At 44.2% G+C, this 20,186-nt stretch overlaps 1 protein-coding gene and 1 long non-coding RNA gene across 2 annotated transcripts in view; both read left to right on the top strand.

Moving 5' to 3' along the window:
* LOC117522502 (gastrula zinc finger protein XlCGF26.1-like) overlaps nucleotides 1-20,186 on the top strand; it is a 73,472-nt gene that overhangs the window by 22,774 nt on the left and 30,512 nt on the right. Inside the window, exon 2 of the mRNA XM_034183931.1 lies at nucleotides 13,117-13,123. The gene's annotated coding sequence lies outside the window, so the exon portion shown is untranslated. The remainder of the gene's footprint in view (nucleotides 1-13,116; nucleotides 13,124-20,186) is intronic.
* LOC117522541 overlaps nucleotides 12,962-20,186 on the top strand; it is a 52,844-nt gene continuing 45,619 nt past the window's right edge. Inside the window, exon 1 of the long non-coding RNA XR_004564231.1 lies at nucleotides 12,962-13,035. This is a non-coding gene — a long non-coding RNA (uncharacterized LOC117522541). The remainder of the gene's footprint in view (nucleotides 13,036-20,186) is intronic.

The raw sequence follows: 20,186 nt of genomic DNA, 5'->3' as shown, positions 1-20,186 counted from the left end.
TCACAGATAACTGAATGACGGAGAACTGAAGCAACAACTTTGAAGTTTCAAATAAAACAGGGTTCATCAGCATTTTCTGAATCAGAACAGCTTTTAATGCCCAAGTATCCACAGAATACATGGAATTTGACTTTGGTTTGAGTCGCACTCTCTCTGTACACTGTAAATGCATGCTAACATACAAACAAATTAAGTTAACCAAACTCAGTTTTGAAAATTAAATTGACCTGAATATGATGAATGAACAAAACTATTTTGAGAATTAAGCCGCTGGATGCTCACAGTAAATACATTACTGTAATTTAATTTTTTCAGTACAGCAAAATAAACAAGTTACTGTAATCTAGATTTTAAGTTTGAGTACTGCACACTCGCAGTAATTAAGGTAATCAAATCTGCTTCAAGACAACATAAATTACTTTGTAAGGCAGCAAGTTTGCATTTTTTTATTATTTTCATTTTTAGTAAAGTCAACTTATTATATTTTACAGTGTAAGGCATGTAGAAATACCCTAAACAGCGAATAATCCGCAGTAAAAATTGTACAAGGTGTTTTTAAAAACCGCTTGTAATTATGAACAAACTAGTTTAGCTAACCACTGCTACAGAAAGGTGAACATTTTTTAAAATGAATCTGAAATACACGAGTTGACCAACATCACGAGGGTAATTGTTATGTTTCGGACGCGGTCGGAGCACCGACCCAGCGTTTGAAAGGACCCAGCATAAAATAAGCAGAGCACGGTTCAAAGGATAACAGAATTTAATAAACATAACAGTGGGTGCAGTGCTAAACAACTAAAATGTCCGCGGTCTGGTGAGGTGGAAACACGGCACGCTCTCAACAGCGCAAACGGTCCGGAGCCACAGCAGTTCGGACCCAGGGACCCCGCCGACACCCCCCAGGTGGCCGCGACAAACCGAGTCTGTGAAGAAAGAAAACATGAGGTGAGTCCAACTCCACACAGAGAGACACAACTCAAAGGTGCACACAATCAGCAAACACTTCCTGGCTTAAATCTATACATCAGCTTCTTACCCTGCAGGCACGGAACAACTCAGTTCAAATCACCACTGCAGCAGAAGCTGATTAGACAATTAGCATAACGTGACAGCTCACTAACACAAGGTGTGAGGGACACCAAATCCACTGTCAGTACTTCATAAAAGTCACCAAAACCAAATTACCTCAGGAAGTGTGCTGAAGAGCGTGAGACCTCACCCAATCCTCCTTCATAGACTGTGGCGTCAAACCTGGAGCGGTCTCTGCGTCTGTGATGGTGAGATTGTTCTCCTGATGTCGATCTCAAACGTCTGCTCACAAGGTCGAGTCTCTGGCAATCACACACTGTGCATTCAAGGTTTAAATGCAGCAATCTCTGATTAAGACAAAATACACCACAGCTGTGAGTCCTGATGACCTGCATGTGAAAACAAGCCTCAGGTGTTCAGGGTGAGGTCCTGATGCTCAGCCACTCAGTCCTGAATGCATACCACCTGGTGGGAGAAACAGAAAACAAAAACCAAGCCAGCCAAACACCCCAGCCCACAACAGTAATAGTTCTAATGTTAAAACTCGCTGTTGTTACTCCGCTGTTTTATGATTTGTAAAAGGCTGCACCAGGCACTTGAAAGTTGCACATTTCCAACCAATTCTGTCAAAAAATCATTAAAAGCCTGGGAGCCGACACACTGCTGTCAGTGTGACAAGAGGAAAGTGTGTCATGTAGAATCTGTGCATTTGTTCAGATTATTTTGCTGTACTGAAAAAATTAAATTACAGTAATGTATTTACTGTGAGCATCCAGCAAGTAACGGCTTAATTCTCAAAATAGTTTTGTTCATTCATCATTCATTTAATTTAAGAATTAAAAAATATTAAAGGGGTATTAAAATATTCATGTTTAATCAGTAAATTGAAGAAAACCTCCCATAATTGTGTAAAAGATATGGGTATTTTTTAAATCCTTCTTTAATTGAGGAATTAAAAACCATTAAAGGACGCGCTTTAATTTAAGAATTAAAAAATATTAAAGGGGGTATTAAATATTAGACAGTGATTTATGTTTAATTATTTCAGAATTAGTTAATTCTTTAATTAATACATTAAAAAAGATCTAGGTATTTTTTAATCATTCTTTAATTCATGAAATAAAAGGACATTAAAATATTAGACCCGGGTGGGAGGGGAGGTAGGGCTTGGAGGCGAGACTTGGAGGCGGAGCTTGGGGCGGGGTTAGGGGAGGTGCTAGGGGCGGAGCTTGGAGGCGGGGCTAGGGGTGGCGCTTGGGGTGGGCTTAGGGGCGGGACATAGTGACACAGTTGATTCTGATTGGCTGTGATGTCATAAGGTGGCGGGGCGTAGGGGCAGGATATAGTGATGTAGTCGATCTGATTGGCTGTGACGTCATAAGGGGCGGGGTTTAGGGGCAGGACATAGTGACATAGTCGATTCTGATTGGCTGTGATGTCATAAGGGGCAGGGCTTAGTGACGTAGTCGATTCTGATTGGCTGACAGGGCCATAAATCAGTTGTTGACATAAGGTCGCTCAGTTTACTCTCTCAGGGGACCCAAGCCTACTATCCCTAGTCTCACATCTCCAGACCCAAGAGAGTTTGCCTGCATGAAGATTGCCCTGGAGAATCTCCTGCCAGAGGATGCCACAGAGAAATATAAGTTTCAGATTCTCACAGATCACCTTAAGTGTGAGGAAGCCGCACTTGTGGCCGACTCCTACTGTACCTCCTGGCAGCCTTATACAGACACGATGCAGGCCCTCAACAAAATGTATGGTCAGCCCCATAAGCTCGCTGTACAGAGGATTGCAGAGCTCATGGATGGCCCTAATATTCGCAGCGGTGATGTGAGGAGCTTCCGCCTATTTGCCCTTAATGTGCGCTCACTAGTGGGCATGTTAGAGCAGCTCAGGCAGAGAGGACAAGTAGAACTGGCTTGTGGCTCACATGTGTCACGGCTGTTAAGTAAACTTCCCTATGACCTCACTGCCAGCTTTAAGAGGTACATTCATCCCCTCAGAGTCACTATCCCCACACTCATGGAGTTTGCAGAGTGGCTAGAATATGAGCTAGAAGTGCAGGAAGACGCATTTAAGCCCCTGAAGAGAGATGAGTCATCCCATAAGAAGCCTGAGTCCAAGCGCATTCCCAAGCCCTCTAATAAGTCCGCCACTATCCTGCAGGGCACAGAGAAGAGTTCAGCACCACGGACAGTGACATCTCCTGCACCTGCCCTCACAGCCCCCCAGTTTAAGAGAGTGGAGCAGGTGAAAGCCTACTGTCCCTATTGTGACAATGACAAGCACTTTCTGAACAATTGTGCCAACTTTAAAGGGTTGAGTAAGGAGCAGAAGGTGACTTGGATCAAAGTTAACAATAAGTGCTGGCGCTGTGGCCGCAATCACCAAGCTGCTAAGTGCACACTCAAAGCCCCCTGTAAGACATGCAGTAGGAGACACCTGTTAGTGCTGCATGAGGTGAATGAGAGAGGAGAGGAGGAAGACTCTGCACCAGCTACACCCCCCACAGAGCACTGCCTCGTCAACACCACCCATAAAGTCCTGTATGCAGACCGCCCAGTGTATAACTGTAAAATGCTGCTGAAGATCAGTAAAGTGCTCCTAAGGAGTGGAGATAAGTGTTTGGAGGCTTATGCTGTCTTAGATGACGGATCGGAGCGTACAATCCTTCTGCCGCCTGCAGCCAAACACCTGGGGCTCAGAGGCAGGAAGGAAGTGTTGGCTCTCCGCACAGTCAGACATAACATAGAGAAGGTCCATGTGGTGGCTGTTTCATTCTCCATCTCTCCAGCTGCCCACCCAGATCAGACCTATAAAATCCAGAATGCTTTCACCTCTGAGCAACTTAATTTAGCCGAGCACTCTCATCCAGTTGCTAGTCTCCAACAGAAGAATAAGCACTTATCAGGTTTGCCTCTTCCCCCTCTAGACGGAGTCCATCCTATGCTGCTGATTGGTGCAGACAACACGAACCTCATCATCCCTATAGAGCCAGTCAGACTGGGACCCCCGGGCGGACCAGCAGCTGTGAGGACACTCCTGGGATGGACACTCCAAGGGCCAGCACAAGCCATCAAGTCCAGTCCTAATGTAAGTCACTGCCTGTTCACCTCTGCACCCCCACCCTCAGAGCTGTTCTCCTGTGCGGAGAAGCTGTGGCAGATGGATGTGCTGCCTTACCGCAGTGAGAAGTTAGCTGTGAGGTCACGACAGGATCAAGAGGCAGTGAAGCTCCTGCAGGAGCAGACAGTGAGAGTTAATATTGATGGCACAAACCGCTATGCCACACCTCTCCTGCGAGTAAGAGACATGCCCCTCCTTAGAGCCACTCCAGAAGCCGTGATGCCATACCTGAGAGGAACAGAGAAGCGCTTAGCCAAAGCTCCAGAACAAGCTGCTGCTTACCAGAGAGAGATAGAGAAGCTTGTGGAAGCCGGCTATGTGGTGAAGTTGTCCCCTCAACAAGTTGAGAACAGTGCAGAGGCTTGGTACATACCCCACCATATGGTCCAACATAATGGGAAGAATCGTGTGGTATATAACTGCTCGTTCCAGCACCAAGGCCACAACCTCAACCAGCTCCTCCTACCCGGTCCCACTCTTGGCCCTGCTCTACTCGCTGTGCTGCTGCACTTCAGGAAGCATGCCACTGCATTCAGCAGTGACATCCATGGCATGTTCCACCAGGTGAGGCTCCTGCCTGCAGACAGAACACTGCTGCGATTCCTATGGAGAGATATGAGGAGAGACAGCCCACCTGATGTTTATGAGTGGCAGGTGCTCCCCTTTGGCACCACATGCAGCCCCTGCTGTGCAAGCTTTGCACTGCAGAAACACGTTACTGACCACAGCCAGCCAGAGGAAGATGTCCATGTAGCCATTCATAAGTCCTTTTATGTGGACAACTGTTTACAGAGCCTCCCCTCTCCAGACACAGCCAAGGCTCTTGTGGACAAACTACGCCATCTACTGGCCAAAGGCGGTTTTGAGCTGAGGCAGTGGGCCAGTAATATTCCCAGTGTTGTGAGTCACCTCCCTCCAGAGCTCAGGTCCTCCAGCTGTGAGTTGTGGCTCAGTCAAGGTCAAGCAGACATCCAGGAGCCAGCCCTAGGCCTGCACTGGAACTGTAAGTCTGACACTCTCAACTACAAGCATAGGCACATTGACTGCTCAGTGGCTACTATGAGGAGCATTTATAGAGTATTGGCAAGCCAGTACGATCCTCTTGGCCTCATAGTGCCCTTTACCACCCGTGCCAAAGTCATAGTGCGCCACCTGTGGGAGAAGAAGAGAGATCGGGATGACCCACAACTCCCAGAGGAGCTACTGGAGAAGTGGCATGTGTGGGAAGCAGAACTAGTACACCTGCCTGAGATAACCCTGCCCAGATGTTACACCTCCCCCTGCATGGACCAGCCCAGCTGCACAAGAGATATTCATGTGTTCTGTGATGCCTCAGAACAAGCATATGGGTCAGTGGCATATTTGAGGACAGAGAATCCAGAGGGGCATGTTGAAGTGGCCTTCCTCGCGGCCTGCTCTCGTGTCTCCCCCAAGAAGCAGCAATCTGTTCCCCGCTTAGAGCTGTGTGCTGCTCTCAATGGTGCTCAGCTCTGCAGAGTTATCAGTACAGAGTTAACTCTCCCCATCCGCCGCTGCACCTTATGGTCTGACTCAAGTGTAGTCTTAACCTGGTTAAGCTCAGACTCCTGTCGCTATAAGTTATTTGTAGGGACCCGTGTGGCTGAAATACAAGATTTGACAGAAGCGGCCACATGGAGATATGTGCCCTCATGAGACAACCCGGCAGATGACATCACACATGGCCTGACCCTCCGAGACATTAGCCGAGGCCACAGATGGACAGAAGGCCCTTCCTTCCTGAAGCTAGCCCCCAATGCCTGGCCTGAATCACCCCCTCCCCTTCAGAGTGAACCTGAAGGTGAGCTTAAGCGGCATGTTGTTATGCTAATTACGTCCTCTGCTAGTGTTTCAGACCCACTTCAGCACCAGACCCTGGACAGCTACCTGGAGGCCACTGCGCGTCAGCTCCATGGGGTGGCTGACCTCAATGACCCTCCGAGTGCTGATTTTTATGCTGCTGCTGAGCTTGAGGTCCTGCGACAAGCCCAGAGAGACTCATTCCCAGAGGAGGTGACCCAGTTAAAGGCCGGCAAACCAGTCTCCAAGACCAGCCGCATTCTTCTACTGGCACCTGAGTTTGATGAGGCTACAGGGCTCATCAGAGTAGGAGGCCGCCTTCGCTGCAATCCTGACCTGCCAGTAGAAGAAGTGCACCTGATAGTGCTGGACTCACGCCACCCTCTCACCCTACTCATCATACAGCATTATGATGACAAGCTCCAGCATCCAGGGCCAGAAAGGGTGTTTGCGGAGATCAGGAGGAAGTACTGGGTACTGCGCGGCCGTGAAGCAGTGCGCCGCCACAAGAGATCCTGTCCTGAGTGCAGGAAATGGAAAGGCCACCCCCATCCACCCAGAATGATCTCCCCCCAGCCAGACTGCGCCTGTTTAAGCCCGCATTTTACGCCACAGGCGTGGACTGCTTTGGGCCATATACCATCAAGATTGGCCGCAGGAATGAGAAGAGATGGGGCATATTGTTCAAATGCCTGACCACCAGAGCAGTTCACCTGGATCTTCTCCCCAGTATGGACACAGACGTCTTTCTCATGGCCCTGAGGCGCTTTGTGTCCAGGAGAGGAAAACCCCAGGAGATTCTATGTGACCAGGGGACCAACTTCAGAGGAGGAGAGCGTGAGCTGCAGGAGGCATTTCAGGCTCTCCACCCGAATCTCAGAGAGCAGTTGGCCAGTCAACAGATTAAGTTTGCCTTCAATCCTCCTGGAGCTCCTCATTTCGGTGGGTGCTGGGAACGTGAGATCCGTTCTCTCAAGACGGCACTTCAGGTCATCATAGGAGCTAAGACAGTCACAGAGGAGGTGTTACGCACAGTCCTCATTGAAGTAGAGGGGATGCTCAATTCAAAACCCCTTGGCTACACCTCTTCTGAAGTAGCAGACCCAGACCCTGTGACCCCCAACTGTCTCTCATGGGGCGGCGAGACGCCTCGCTGCCACAGGTCGTCTATGAGGGCCCAAAGATTCTCGGACGGAGAAGATGGAGGCACAGCCAGGTATTAGCTGATCATTTCTGGCAACACTTCCTGAGATATTACCTGCCAGGACTCCAAGCCCGCCAGAAGTGGCGGATTGAATCAGCCAATCTGCAGATAGGGGAAGTGGTCATGATTGTGGACCACCAGCTACCACGGGCTCTGTGGCCTGTGGGTAGAGTATCCCAGGTCTTTTCAGGTCTAGATGACCGGATCAGATCAGCGGAGGTCACGGTGAAAGGGAGAACCTACGTCCGACCGGTGGCAAAACTCATCAGCCTCCCTGCACTCCCAAAGGATGATTGACACTTTTAATACAGCCTTTTCAGTTGTTCGTATTCACAGGTGAATCCGGGGGCGGCTGTTGAAAAGACTGTGGCAGAGACTGTCATGCTGGCCCTTTAAGGGGCGGAGCTTAGACACACCACAGATCTGCGCTCTCCACACGCACAGCGGCCAGAGTGAGGGAGAGGAAAAAGGGAGAAGAAAGTGCATCAGAGTTTTGCAGACTGAGTTATTTGTATTAAGTTCAAGTTTGCTGTTCTTTTTCTTGCCAGAGTTCAAGATTGTGTGCGTGATTGAAAGTAAGTATGGTCCTGAACGTGTGTATAAATAAGAAGTTGTGTTTTACCAGTTTTTTACTGTGGTTTGCATAGCCTTTGTCACGTGCGCACTCCTCAAAATAGAGGCGAAGCATCATCGCACTTTAGCTAATGGATGTGTAATAAGTTTGCAGTGTTATAGTTTAGCTTTATATATCTATTTGTCTGAGGTTCTTTGTTATTGTATTGATGTGATGACATTTGTATTGTATATAGATTATTCCTATTAATATTCATATTGTTTATTATTCTGTTTATTATAGGAAACCACACCCATATCCTCTGACCACTATAAACAGCATTCCATTCATTAAAGTCCCATACTCTGCCATCTGAATCTGCATTCGGCTGAGTTCTTACCGGACTCCCCACAGCAATTCAACTATTCATACCAGTCCTACAGTCATACTTTCCCTCAATTTCCAATGATTTTTCTTCAGAAAACTGCTCTCTAAGTGAACAGTCCTGTCACACGTTAATGTTTTGTACAGATCAGTGGTTTCTGCACCAATCGGATTGGTCCAATCCATTTTGTAGAGATCAGTGGTTTCTGCCACGAGTCTTCCATGTTTTGGCCCGACGCGTCGTTCCTATTGGACAATGCGAAGGTACGTCACAGCTCAGAGTATCGAAAGTTGCCGCATCTCATCTCGACAGAACACCGGCTCTGTGGTATGCAGGAGATCACTTGACCGAGGGTCTATACCAGGGGTGGGCAACTTGTTCCAGAAAGGGCCAAGAGGGTGCAGGTTTTCTTTGCAGCCACTGATTACACCAGGTGATTTCACTGATTAATATCACTTTGAGCAGGTGGAATCAGTTAATCAGTGAAAACACCTGGTGAAGTCAGTGGCTGCAAAGAAAACCTGCACCCTCTTGGCCCTTTCTGGAACAAGTTGCCCACCCCTGGTCTATACGTTCAAACAATAATAATAAAAAAAATACTGTCATCACTCTTCACTCTTAGTCAGTCTCTTACAACGGTGCAGCGTAAATACACGAGCTTTCCAGGAGCGCACGTCTCCTCCGGTGCGTACTTTTTTTTTTGGGGGGGGGGGGTGACCCCCTGATATATATATATATATATATATATATATATATATATATATATATATATATATATATATATATATATATATATATATATATATATATATATATATATATATATATATATATATATATATATATATATTTTTTTTTTTTTTTTTTTTTTTTTTTTCTGGCGCCGGGTCTGACAAAACAGAAGCAAAAGCATACAAGCGGAAAAAAGTTTTTGTGTCTCCAAAGTGTGTGTGTGAGTGAGAGAGCGAGAGAGAGAGAGAGAGAGGTAATGTGTAACCACTGCTAGGATTCACACAGCAGCAAATTAAGGAGCTGAAGTCCGTAGCTGTTGCATTTAAAGATTAACAAAAGTAAAGCACAGTTAATTAAGATAAAAGAAACGATTCCAACCTTGTATCAGCAGAAGAGCGGAGAGAAGTCCAGGCGCCGAGGACTCAATCCATTCACAGGGGCGGGAGCGGCCGCCTGCTCTTCCTGCAATCTGATTGGCCACCCTGTATGCTTCTCCATTGTCATTGGCTGTTGGTCATGTCAATCATTGTGCTCGATGTAAGTCTCCGTTGTGTGATCAAACAGAAACAAAACTGAAACCTAGAATAAGACTGCGCCGTGTATGAAACACTACAGAACTTTTATTTTGACACAAATTCAGGAAGTGGCTCTGCAGCTGCGCCGATTAAATGCTGTAGCTTCACCGATCACGGATTTTCCTCGTGTTGACAGCAGTGCGCGGTTCGAGAACACTGTATATTTCCATAATCTCTATAAATATGGGACGGCCGGCCCACGCACGTCTAAACGTGCAGTGGCCCACCGGGCAAATGCCCAAAATCACAGATTACCAGTCCGAGCCTGTGCCAGACTTTTGCAGAAAGTTTGTCTACATTACACTGATTTTGGCCTCCCTTCATTCCCAGACAGCAAATGGATCCGGGCTGGATGTAGTCCAACATCCGGTACCATTCCTGAAAATGGATCCGGTCCCAACAATTTTTGCACCCTGGCCCAGATCCGGCATGGCTCCACTTTACAGTTCTGGAACAGATCCAAACCAGATCTGAACCAGATCCGCAAAAGACCAACCGTTTACAGCCCATATCTTGCATGGATCTGGGACAGATGTGGTCCGCATCACTGCATCGTGGTAGGAACATGGGGTTGGCATAACAATAAGCAATTTTATCTGCACTCGGCAGAAACTATCCATTAGCGGTTATAAACTCAGGGCTGTGAAAGCTCTGTGGGATGCACGGATTTCATCATGGGGGGGGGTACTCTATAATCGTGATCATCACTGAGGTTTTTAAAATGCTTATCGCAAAGCAGTTTTTTCTTTATGACAAGCAAGTCTTATGGAGGTAAGTTCCGCGGATCCCAGGAAACTGATTTGTATGTGTGACACACAGATCAATGCCCGCTGACTTATAAAACTTGATCCCATGATGAAATCTGCGCATCCCACAGAGTCGCAGAGTTTTCACAGCCCTGAGTTTATAGCTGCTAAAGGATAGTTTCTATTCAAGTGCAGATAAAATTGCTTATTGTTATGCTAACCCAATGTTCCTGCCACTGTGCCGTGATGCGGACCACATCTGTCCCAGATCCGTGCCAGATATGGGCTGTAAACGGCTGGCCTTTTGCGGATGCGGTTCAGATCTGGTCCAGATCTGTTCCAGAACTGTAAAGTGGAGCCGTGCCGGATCTGGGCCAGGGTGCAAAAATTGTCTGGACCGGATCTGTTTTCAGGATTGGTACCGGATATTGGACTACATCCGGCCCGGATCCATTTGCTGTCTGGGTTGACTTATGGTTTCTGTGAGGTCTGATTTTAAGGTTCTGTTACTTATAAAATTATTCACAGACTGGAACCTTCCTACATAGCAGACCTAATTACACCCTACATACTGGCTCAGGCTCTGCATTCTCAAGGCACAGTAGTACTTTGTGTCCCTAGGGTGAATAAAAAGTCTTCAGGCCACAGAGCCTTCTCATATCGTGCACCTGTTTTGTGGAATGATCCCCACAACAGAATCTGACTGTTTTATCTCCGCAGGGAGATAATACAGTCAGATTCTGTAGACAATCATGTCCAGACTAAAGACTCATCTAATGTCCCTCTTGTATGGCTAGCATACTGGCATAGTATGGAACTGCGCTTCCTATCCTTTTAATTAATCTTATGAGCAACGGAACAGGTGTTAGCCTCACTCCATCTAAATTCTGGGTCTGTTAGTGAAGCTCAGGGCTAGCTGCTGGGAATCACTTTAGTATTCTCTCTGCTTCTGTGTCAAATTACTGTTGTTGAACTCATACCTAAGGTGTAGTTATTTCCAGCTGACTGATTCCATTGTTTTTTTTTCACTCTGTTCCAGGCACTGAAGAGACCACGTGAGGCTGACAGCTGCACACCACAGGGTGCTGGACTGACCATGAGATGCCCTGGCTGATGCAGTGGCTCGTGGACCACCTTGCCCCTGCAGTCTGCTTTTGGAATGCAGTATTCCATAAAGACAGTTTTTGCTGGGGTGACATTGATGAGGTGATGGATGGACACTGGGCCTGCACACCAGGGTGCTGGACTTATCTCACAACACCCTGCCTGGGGCGCCAGTGACTGCATGCTCACCTCAATAATGCACTTTGTTTTTGATGCTATTCTAGTTTTCTGTTTCTTCAACTTGGTAAAACTGTGTAAACCTTGTAACTGTGAGAACGGCCTAAGCAGTGGGTTGCCCCTCTGAGTCTGGTCTGCTTGAGGTTTCTTCCTTAACATCATCAGAGGGAGTTTTTTCATACCACTGTCACCTGTGTGCTTGCTCATAATTATTTAAACAAAATTAGGCAGGTGCATACATTTGGGCACCCTTGTCATTTTATTGATTTGAATACATGTAGCACTAATTACTGGAACAGAAAATTGGTTTGGTAAGCTCACTGACCCTTGACCTCCTTACACAGGTGAATCCAATCACGAGAAAGGGTATTTAAGGTGGCCATTTTCAAATGTTTCACCTCTTTGCATCTATTCTAATGAATGGCAACATGGGAGCCTCTAAACACCTCTCAAATGACCTGAAAACAAAAATTGTTCAACATCATGGTTCAGGAGAAGGATACAAAAGGCTATCTCAGAGATTTCAGCTGTCACTTTCTACTGTGAAGAACATAGTGAAGAAATGGAAGACTGCAGCCATAGTACTAGTTAAAGCCCAAAGTAGCAGGCCAAGAAAAATCTCAGATAAGCTGATGTGAAGGATGATAACAGTCATACTCAACACAGACCTGCTCCAAAGACCTACAACATGAACTTGCTGGAGATAGTGTCTCTGTGCATCGTTCAACTATACAGCGCACTTTGCACAAAGAGATACTGTAATGCAGAGGAAGCCTTTTCTGCGTACACGCCACAAACAGAGTCGCTTCAGGTATGCTAAAGCACATTTGGACAAGCCAGCTTCATTTAAGGTGCTGTGGACTGATGAAACTAGAATTGAGTTATTTGGACATAACAAGGGGCGGTATGCATGGCAGAAAAAGAACACAGCATTCCAAGAAAATTGCTTGCTACCTACAGTAAAATTTGGAGGTGGTTCCATCATCCTGTGTGGCTGTGTGGCCAGTGCAGGTACTGGGAATCTTGTTAAAGTTGAAGGTCACATGGATTCCAGCTAATATCAGCAGATTCTTGAGAACATTGTTCACAAATCAGTGACAAAGTTGAAGTTGCACCGGGGCTGGATCTTTCAAAAAGACAACGACCCTAAACACTGCTCAAAATCTACTAAGGCATTTATGCAACAAGTACAATGTTCTGAATGGCCATCTCGGCACACAACACAATGAATGTGCCATATGATTGGAAATTGTCAAACAAATATATATCCTTTTATTACTACTTAAATTTTGTCCATTGCACGATTGAATTATATTTTCGAACAGGAGTATTCTGTTCCATTAATACATAAAAAAACAACGGCATTTTAATCTTCCTCCCCGAACGTTTCCGCTGCTTTTTGTGGTCGCTTTGTGTGATATTATTCAATTCCTCACTCAATATGGCGGCTCGACTTACTTGCCGTACTTGATTTTGTCCCCTCTAGTGTTTTTTTCATCTCTGTGGCCTTCATATTTGTAGCAAGTTAGCTTTTTGTTTGTTTTGGTCGCAGACAAGGACTGACGAGGTTCACCTTCAAGGTGAGACTGCGTTAATGAAACAATACTTGTATAACAACATTGGTGGGAGTACGCTGCGTGTTGTATTAACGTTCAGTGAAGAAAGAAGGTTAGCAGACCCAAGCTAGCTTTTAGGTTTCGTTTACGTGGATGCTAACGATCTGTTAGCAATCACAACGAATCTGAGCAAATACGTCTCATTAACTCGTGGATCTGATCAGAAGAATTACCAGCCTTTTTCAGTCTTTTAGTAATTGTTCATTAAATTATCTCATAATGACATAACTCGTGGGCATCGGAATTTAGAGTGGATTGGGCCAACCCGTAACAAAGTTACGTTTCATACGTATAAGCCATCTCGGGTGAGACGAACGCACGGGTGGGGTGTGCAGTGTCGGCATAAACCATTCGCAGGAAGGCGTTATCAGCGCTCGGTGGCGAGTATACTGTGGCCGAAGACGGCCGAAGTTTACCGAGCGTTAGGTTGCGAAAAAAAATACCTCCCAAATTCCATGTAAAATATGTATAATACAAAATAAAATACATAAACCAAAATTATGGCAGTAAAATCCATCATCAATGTCAGGGATGCTAAACTTAAAAAAAACCCCTCTCTGATCAATGTCAATGATAAACTTTTTTTTGGGGGGGGGCTAGGCTGCTTTGCAGTGAAACTTTTTCAAATGTGCATTGTGTATCGTGTGAGTGTGTGTATATACAGTGGTGGGCACAGATAACCAAAAAAAATAACTTTGATAACAGATAATCAGATAACTGAAAAGTTATCTTTGATAAAGACTGGCCAGCAGATGGCAGTACAGGCCTTGCAAACTTAACAAAACAAAATTCCAGATAATCCGTGTCTGCTACATTGATTTAAGATGCGTGGAATTTAACAAACGCAAATACAATAACGTCTGTAAACCCAGAGAATATATTCACGAGAGTTTTAGGCACTAGAGTTTAATGCTGCTGTCTGTGGAGCCTGAACAGAGTGTCTGAAATGCATTTGTCCTGTCGTGAATGTACTGAGATTATCCATAATGCACTGCTGGGCACAGTATGTGCTCACAAAACCTTAAAAAGTAGCACATTACTTTAAAACTAAAACATATATCTGATGTTTTCACTTTATAAAAGTTCAGGCATGACAATAATTTTAAATAACTTGTCCAAAATTAGTTTGGTTAAAATTTGAACCACAAGTTAAAAACGTATGCCTCTGGATGACTTGGGTGATATTGCCAGCATATCAGTATGGTGTTAAAGAAAATTTTTTTTTTTTTTTTTTTTTTGACCTGTTTTCCTTTATCTGCAGAGGGTAGAGTGGTTTCTCCTGAAACTAGCTTGCTTCTGTTTGCAGAGGGTAAAACTATACATTTCTTAAGAAACTTTCAACAGGTAGGTCTTAACTGATTTTAAATTTTAAGAATGTTTGCTGTTTACTACGTTATCGGTCTAAAAGTTATCAGACGACAATTCATCGGAAGATAATTAGTCAGATAATAGTTTTTAAAGTTATCTAAAAAGATAATCCGATAATGAAAACATTATCTTCGATAATGATCTGTTATCGGATTATCGGAAGTGCGCCCACAACAATGCGAAGCCGTGCATTATACGGTTTGAATGTGTGTTTTAGACTCAGCGTCGTGCATTCAAACGGCTTCGAGTTGTTTAATCCGCTTATACCATGGTCCCACACAGTGAGCTAACACACAATTATTTATTTAAGTTAACAGAACTTGATAAAAATGTGTAAGTATTTGGGACTATTTTATGCCAGTCTCAAGACATTTTGCCTCCGATGCGCTTACTGTGTCTGCGGGCTCAGTAAGTGCCGCAGCGGGCCTCACACGCCCCCCTCTCTGCTTTGTGGAGGTGCGGCCAACTCTGGCAACAGGTCCAGAAACTACGCTCGCTGTTTTGATGCGGAGCGCTCCGACAGCCCGCAAGGATAGAACCGTTCTCTTCTTCTTTCTCGTCTTCAATCTTGTCCAGTTCGTCCGATGATCTTTACGCCGTTGCTTTTGCTGTTCTTCTCATTTGGTCTCCTCCTCTTTCCATTCCTCAAACATTTTATTTTGGTCAAATATATTAAAATTCACTTGGAAATCCATGTTTTATCGCGTTTCTGTCATTCACCTGTCAAAACACAGCTGATCTGCACCGACTGATTTGCGCGTTGCTATGGTGACAACTAGAGCGGAGTGATTATAACAGTGACTTACTTAACTCGCCGAACTGTGTGTGCGTATACATGAAAATAATGCACGCCAGTTAGACATGGAATTCTCACTGACCATGGTATATATATATATATATATATATATATATATATACACAGTGAGGAAAATAAGTATTTGAACACCCTGCGATTTTGCAAGTTCTCCCACTTAGAAATCATGGAGGGGTCTGAAATTTTCATCTTAGGTGCATGTCCACTGTGAGAGACATAATCTAAAAAAAAAATTCCGGAAATCACAATGTATGATTTTTTTAATAATTTATTTGTATGTTACTGCTGCAAATAAGTATTTGAACACCTGTGAAAATCAATGTTAAGATTTGGTACAGTAGCCTTTGTTTGCAATTACAAAGGTCAAACGTTTCCTGTAGTTCTTGACCAAGTTTTCACACACTGCAGCAGGGATTTTGGCGCATTCCTCCACACAGATCTTCTCCAAATCTTTCAGGTTTGGAGTTTCAGCTCCCTCCAAAGATTTTCTATTGAGTTCAGGTCTGGAAACTGGCCAGGCCACTCCAGGACCTTGAAATTCTTCTTACGGTGCCCCTCCTTAGTTGCCCTGGCTGTGTCTTTGGGGTCATTGTCATGCTGGAAGACCCAGCCATGACCCATCTTCAGTGCTCTTACTGAGGAAAAAGGTTGTTTGCCAAAATCGCGCAATACATGACCCCATCCATCCTCCCTTCAATACGGTGCAGTCGTCCTGTCCCCTTTGCAGAAGAGCACCCCCAGAGTATGATGTTTCCACCCCCATGCTTCACGGTTGGGATGGTTTTCTTGGGGTTGTTCTCATCCTCTAAACATGGTAAGTGGAGTTGATTCCAAAAAGCTCTATTTTGGTCTCATCTGACCACATGACCTTCTCCCATGCCTCCTCTGGATCATCCAGATGGTCACTGGTGAACTTCAAACGGGCCTGGATATGTGCTGGCTTGAGCAGGGGGACCTTGCTGCCCTGCAGGATTTTAAACCATGACAGCATCATGTGTTACTAATGTAGTCTTTGTGACTGTGGTCCCAGCTCTCTTCAGGTCATTGACCAGGTCCTCCTGTGTAGTTCTGAGCTTTCTCAGAATCATCCTTACCCCACAAAGTGAGATCTTGCATGGAATCCCAGACTGAGAGAGATTGACAGTCATCTTGCGTTTCTTCCACTTTCTAATAAATAATCATAACAGTTGTTGTCTTCTACCAAGCTGCTTGCCTGTTATGCTGTAGTCTATCCCAGCCTTGTGCAGGTCTACAGTTTTGTCCCTGGTGTCCTTAGACAGCTCTTCGATCTTGGCTATGGTGGACAGGTTGGAGTGTGATTGATTGAGTGTGTGAACAGGTGTCTTTTATACAAGTTCAGACAGGTGCAATTAATACAGGTAAAGAGTGCAGAATAAGAGGGCTTCTTAAAGAAAAATTAACAGGTCTGTGTGAGCCAGAATTCTTGCTGGTTGGCAGGTGTTCAAATACTTATTTGCAGCAGTAACATCCAAATAAATTATTAAAAAAAATCATACAATGTGATTTCCGGATGTTTTTTTTTTTTTTTTTTTTAGATTATGTCTCTCACAATGGACATGCACCTAAGATGAAAATTTCAGACCCCTCCATGATTTCTAAGTGGGAGAACTTGCAAAACCGCAGGGTGTTCAAATACTTATTTTCCTCACTATATATATATATATATATATATATATATATATATATATATATATATGAACAAGAGCAATGCGAGCTTTCTGATGTCCAGGTTCGGATAATTTCCAAAATTCAGTTGGCTCTTCCATGCCCTAATATCTATATGTGGTGCAAATTTGGTGAGAATCCGTGTGGTAGTTTTGTTATAATCCTTAACAGTACAAAGTGAAATCCAGATCCAGAATCTGGATCCAGATCCAGATCACCTCCAAAATTTAATGAAGTCTTCCAAGGTGTAACACCAATGTATGGTGAAAATGTGGTGAAAATCCGTTGAAGTAGTTTTGAGGTAATACTCAAAATCTGACAAAGTGAAGCTCACAAATTGAAATCCTGATCCAGAATCCACATCTAGTTCACCTCCAAAATTCAGTGGAGTCTTCCATGCCCTAATATCTATCTGTAGTGCAAATCTGGTGAGAACCTGTGAAACAGTTTTGATATAATCCTTCAAAGCCTACATAAAGTGAAATCTTGATCCAGAATCTGGATCCGGTGTCACAGACTAAACAGTACCCACTAAAAATCTGTCCGCCCTGCCTTCACTGCGCATGTGTCATCAGCTGCGGTTCACCGATTATGTCCTCATTTCTGCTTAAAACTGATATCTGAAGCTTTTGTACAACAATCATTGTAATTTATAAATAAAGTATTCGTTGATTATCTACCATAATTAGTGTAATTAATAGTGCAGGTTATAAAATGATTGACTGAAATGTAAATAAAAACAGAATACAATGATTTGCAAATCCTCTTCAACTTATATTCAATTGAATACACCACAAAGATACAATATTTAATGTTCAAATTGATAAACTTTATTGTTTTTGTGCAAATATGTGTTCATTTTGAAATGGATGCCTGCAACACGTTTCAAAAAAGCTGGGACAGTGGTATGTTTACCAGTGTTTTGGAACTGAGGACACTAATTGTTGAAGCTTTGTAGGTGGAATTCTTTCCCATTCTTGCTTGATGTACGACTTCAGTTGTTCAACAGTCCGCGGTCTCTGTTGTCGTATTTTGCGCTTTATAATGTGCCACACATTTTCAATGGGCGACAGGTCTGGACTGCAGGCAAGCCAGTCTAGTACCCGCACTCTTTTACTACGAAGCCACGCTGTTGTAACACATGCAGAATGTGACTTGGCATTGCCTAGCTGAAATAAGCAGGGACGTCCCTGAAAAAGACGGTGCTTGGATGGCAGAATGTGTTTGTGCTCCAAAACCTGGATGTACCTTTCAGCATTGATGGTGCCATCACAGATGTGTAAGTTGCCCATGTCATGGGCACTAACACACCTCCATACCATCACAGATGCTGGCTTTTGAACTTTGCACTAGTAACAATCTGGATGGTCTTTTTCCTCTTTTGTGTGTCTTGTATAATGGCACTACCTCTGACCTTGCTGACATGAGATTTGGGGTTCCACAGGGATCTGTTTTAGGCCCCTTGCTTTTTTCCCTGTATGTGGCACCCCTTGGGCGTATACTGCAGAGTTTTGTGATTGCCTTTCATTGTTATGCTGATGATACTCAGTTGTACATGCCGATAACTGCGGGAAATCTCAATCAATCAATCAATCAATTTTTTTATATAGCGCCAAATTACAACAAACAGTTGCCCCAAGGCGCTTTATATTGTAAGGCAAGGCCATACAATAATTATGTAAAACCCCAACGGTCAAAACGACCCCCTGTGAGCAAGCACTTGGCTACAGTGGGAAGGAAAAACTCCCTTTTAACAGGAAGAAACCTCCAGCAGAACCAGGCTCAGGGAGGGGCAGTCTTCTGCTGGGACTGGTTGGGGCTGAGGGAGAGAACCAGGAAAAAGACATGCTGTGGAGGGGAGCAGAGATCGATCACTAATGATTAAATGCAGAGTGGTGCATACAGAGCAAAAACAGAAAGAAACAGTGCATCATGGGAACCCCCAGCAGTCTACGTCTATAGCAGCATAACTAAGGGATGGTTTAGGGTCACCTGATCCAGCCCTAACTATAAGCTTTAGCAAAAAGGAAAGTTTTAAGCCTAATCTTAAAAGTAGAGAGGGTGTCTGTCTCCCTGATCTGAATTGGGAGCTGGTTCCACAGGAGAGGAGCCTGAAAGCTGAAGGCTCTGCCTCCCATTCTACTCTTACAAACCCTAGGAACTACAAGTAAGCCTGCAGTCTGAGAGCGAAGCGCTCTATTGGGGTGATATGGTACTACGAGGTCCCTAAGATAAGATGGGACCTGATTATTCAAAACCTTATAAGTAAGAAGAAGAATTTTAAATTCTATTCTAGAATTAACAGGAAGCCAATGAAGAGAGGCCAATATGGGTGAGATATGCTCTCTCCTTCTAGTCCCCGTCAGTACTCTAGCTGCAGCATTTTGAATTAACTGAAGGCTTTTTAGGGAACTTTTAGGACAACCTGATAATAATGAATTACAATAGTCCAGCCTAGAGGAAATAAATGCATGAATTAGTTTTTCAGCATCACTCTGAGACAAGACCTTTCTGATTTTAGAGATATTGCGTAAATGCAAAAAAGCAGTCCTACATATTTGTTTAATATGCGCTTTGAATGACATATCCTGATCAAAAATGACTCCAAGATTTCTCACAGTATTACTAGAGGTCAGGGTAATGCCATCCAGAGTAAGGATCTGGTTAGACACCATGTTTCTAAGATTTGTGGGGCCAAGTACAATAACTTCAGATTTATCTGAGTTTAAAAGCAGGAAATTAGAGGTCATCCATGTCTTTATGTCTGTAAGACAATCCTGCAGTTTAGCTAATTGGTGTGTGTCCTCTGGCTTCATGGATAGATAAAGCTGGGTATCATCTGCGTAACAATGAAAATTTAAGCAATACCGTCTAATAATACTGCCTAAGGGAAGCATGTATAAAGTGAATAAAATTGGTCCTAGCACAGAACCTTGTGGAACTCCATAATTAACTTTAGTCTGTGAAGAAGATTCCCCATTTACATGAACAAATTGTAATCTATTAGACAAATATGATTCAAACCACCGCAGCGCAGTGCCTTTAATACCTATGGCATGCTCTAATCTCTGTAATAAAATTTTATGGTCAACAGTATCAAAAGCAGCACTGAGGTCTAACAGAACAAGCACAGAGATGAGTCCACTGTCCGAGGCCATAAGAAGATCATTTGTAACCTTCACTAATGCTGTTTCTGTACTATGATGAATTCTAAAACCTGACTGAAACTCTTCAAATAGACCATTCC

The sequence above is a fragment of the Thalassophryne amazonica genome, chromosome 12, assembly GCF_902500255.1.
Source record: "Thalassophryne amazonica chromosome 12, fThaAma1.1, whole genome shotgun sequence".
Classification (NCBI taxonomy): Eukaryota; Metazoa; Chordata; class Actinopteri; order Batrachoidiformes; family Batrachoididae; genus Thalassophryne; species Thalassophryne amazonica.
The sequence above is the reverse complement of the archived record's forward strand: the minus strand, read 5'-3'. Positions and strand labels throughout refer to the sequence as shown.